Source organism: Palaemon carinicauda, chromosome 28 (assembly GCF_036898095.1).
Source record: "Palaemon carinicauda isolate YSFRI2023 chromosome 28, ASM3689809v2, whole genome shotgun sequence".
NCBI classification, from domain to species: Eukaryota; Metazoa; Arthropoda; class Malacostraca; order Decapoda; family Palaemonidae; genus Palaemon; species Palaemon carinicauda.
Genome location: NC_090752.1, coordinates 36,499,231 through 36,502,874, shown reverse-complemented (window position 1 = coordinate 36,502,874; position 3,644 = coordinate 36,499,231). Strand labels below are relative to the sequence as shown.

General features: G+C 38.8%; 1 long non-coding RNA gene across 3 annotated transcripts in view; it reads right to left on the bottom strand.

Moving 5' to 3' along the window:
• LOC137622001 (uncharacterized) overlaps nucleotides 1–3,644 on the bottom strand; it is a 64,053-nt gene continuing 60,409 nt past the window's right edge. For all 3 annotated transcript variants that reach the window (XR_011040316.1, XR_011040318.1, XR_011040317.1), the window contains exon 4: nucleotides 1–25. This is a non-coding gene — a long non-coding RNA (uncharacterized lncRNA). The remainder of the gene's footprint in view (nucleotides 26–3,644) is intronic.

The window sequence follows — 3,644 nt, the reverse complement described above, 5'->3', positions numbered from 1 at the left end:
GCCATGCTGCATGTGAAAACTGATCCTGAAAGGCAAAGAAGCAATTACTAAGCAATATAATTAGGAGTATTATTGATTTCTTCAGGAAATGTCAGCTGCTAAACACTTGACATCAAACAACTTTAAAACTTTACAATTTTTCATTCACTGATGATTTTTACAATATCAAACTCTCTGACTTTATCTACCACACTTTCACTGTACAGTATTAACAAGGTGACTATATTTAATAAATAAAGCTGTTTATTAGACTAAACATATCATTAGCATTATACAGAAAAATAATCTATCCATTTACCAAGGCACTTCCCCAAATTTTGGGAGGTAGCTGACATCAAACAAAGGAACAAAAGGGGACCTTTCCTCTCTCCGCTCCTCCCAGCCTGACGAGGGATTCATTGGCTGGTATTGCTAGGGTGCCACAGCCCACCCTCCCCTGTTATCCACCACAAATGAAGTTTCATACGCTGAATCCCCTACTGCTGTTACCTCTGCAGTCACCAAGGCAACTGGAGGAAGCAGCAGGGCCTACCGGAACTGCGTCACAATCGCTCGCCATTCATTCCTATTTCTAACACGCTCTCTGTCTCTCTCACATATATCCTCCTATCCTCCACCCAAAACTTGGCCTTCCTCTTATATTTCTCCCATCAAATCTTTCATTCATCACCTTCTTTAGCAGACAGCCATTTTCCATTCTCTCAACATGGCCAAACCACCTCAACACATTCATATTCACTCTAGCTGCTAAATCCTTTCTTACACCCATTCTCACACTCACTACTTTGTTCTTAACCCTATCTAATCAAGATACACCAGCCATACTCCTCAGACACTTCATCTCAAACACATTCAATTTCTGTCTCTCTGTCACTTTCATTCCACACAACACTGATCCATACTTCACAGTTGGTACAATCACTTTCTTATGCAGAATTCTCTTTATATTCATGCCTAACCCTCTATTCTTTACCACTCCTTTCACTGCACCCAACACTTTGCATCCTTCATTCACACTCTGACATACACCTGCGTCCACTCCACCATTTGCAGCAACAACAGACCCAAGTAATTAAATTGATCTACTTCCTCAAGTAACCCTCCAATCAACATGACATTCAACCTTGCACTCCCCTCCCTTCTTGAGCATTTCATAACCTTACTCTTACCCACATTAACTCTCAACTTCCTTACTTCCTTCTTTCATATACCCTTACAAACTCTGTCACTAATCGGCCAAGCTTCTCTTCCGAGTCTGCAACCAGTACAGTATCATCCGCAAACAGCAACTGATTTACCTTTCATTCATGATCACTTCGGACTATCAGTTTCAATCCTCGACCAAGCACTCAAGCATTCACCTCTCTCACCACTCCATCAACAAACAAATTGAACAACCATGGCGACATCACACATCCCTGTCTCAGCCCCACTCTCGCTGGAAACCACAAGCTCACTTCACTTCCTATCCTAACACACACTCTATTACCTATGTAGAAACTCTTCACTGCTTGCAACAACCTTCCACCAATTAATTTTAACCTCATCACATTCCATATCGCTTCCCTATCAACTCTATCATACGCTTTCTCCAGATTCATAAATGCAACATACTCCTTCTTGCCTTTTGCTAAATATCTCTCACATACCTGCCTAACTGTAAAAATCTGATTCATAAATCCCCTACCTCTTCTAAAACCACCCAGTAGTTCTAAGATTGCATTCTCTGTTTTATCCTTAATCCTTTCCATTAGTATTCTATCATACACTTTTCCAACGACATTCATCAAACTAATACCCCTTAAATTACAACACTCATACACATCTCCCTTACCATTATATAGGGGTACAGTACATGCACACACCCAGTCTACTGGTACCATTGACATCATAAAACACATATTAAACAACCTCACCAACCATTCAAGTACAGTCACACCCCCTTCCTTCAACATCTCAGCTCTCACACCATCCATACCAGGTGCTTTTCCTACTCTTGTTTCATCAAGTGCTCTCCTCACTTCCTCTCTTGTAATCTCTCTCTCATTCTCCTCTCCCATCACTGGCACCTCACCACCTGCAATAGCAATTATATCTGCCTCCCTATTATCCTCAACATTCAGTAAGCTTTCAAAATATTCCGCCCACCTTTTCCTTGCCTCCTCTCCTCCACAAACTGTGATAAATTGCACTAAACTTACAACAAACCTATTACTGAATAAACTTTCTTTGAATACCAGAATCTACTAAAATCATGGGAAAAATAAAACTCGCTATTGGTGAAAACTTGCGGGGAGGTAAAAGGAACAGCCTACACTAAAATTCTGAGGTGGGGATGGAAGGGAGAGAGAAGGGCATCACGATTGTAACTCGGTGACATCATAAATTTGTTTAATTGTGATTTTTTTGTCATTTATGGAACACTACAGTATCCTCAAACCAGTATTGATTCTATTAATAGCACTGTACTGTGTGTTTGTGTATACCTTAACCAGGTGAAAGGGTTTGCGCATCACAATGATCAGCAATGCTATACAAGTCAGGGCTACCAATACTAGGTTGGTTTACTATGAACAATCAGACGAAAATCTTCCACCATCAACAATCCACAGTCGAATACGTGGTGATGAAAACTGACCAAAACCCAGACATGTATATCACAACCCTGTGCCGGTCCCCCAGTCCCCCCCGGCAGTGGAACAAGTGCCTAAAGTGGCAGGCAGCTACATTCCACTGCAGGGGGTACTAAAAAAACTCTGGACTAGGACATGCCACTTTTGGAAACTGAACCTTGCAACATACAACGACAGGACTTTGTCTAGGTAAAAAGATCTTGCTGTGTTACTAGAATAGCTGGAAGAAATAGATTGGAATCTAATAAGATTGAGTGAAATTAGAAGAACTGAGGAATCTTAAATAGATTTAAAAGGGGGCCATATATTTTTCTTCAGATGACATGAAAGAAACAAAAGAAAATTGAGTGGATTTTCTTACTAATAAAAAATCTAGCTAGTAACATAGAAGGTTTTTGTAATACTGGTGATAGAATTGCATGATTAATTATCAAAACAAATAAGAAGTATAAACTGAAGATCATTCAACAATATACATCAACAACATCCCAAAAAGAGGAAGAAGTAGATACATTTTATGAAGATCTGGAGATATCTATGAAAAAAACACATACTACACAATTTATGTTTGGTTTGGGTGATTTCAATGCTCAAGTAGCTCAAAAGAAGATAGGAGAATCTGCAGTAGGTAAATTTGATGTAGGTACAAGGAATGACAGAGGAGACATGCTTCTATAATTTGTTGAAAGAAACAATCTTAAAATCATGAACACCTTCTTTTATAAAAAAGAACATAGAAAATAGACATAGAGAACCCCAAATGGAGAAACGGGAAGTGAAATAGATCTTATTCAGTGAAAAGTCAATTTAGTTAAAGATGTAACAGGGTTAAACAGTTAAAGTCAAGCAATCATAGAATGATGAGAAGCAAAATTTGTTTAGATCTAAAGAAAGAGAGAAAAATTTATTTTAAGAAAGAAAATAAACACCCCTGTAATTGGAGAAAAATCTGACGAGTTTAGTTTATCAATACAAAATAGGTACTCCCAGGTACATGATGAAATGGAAGCA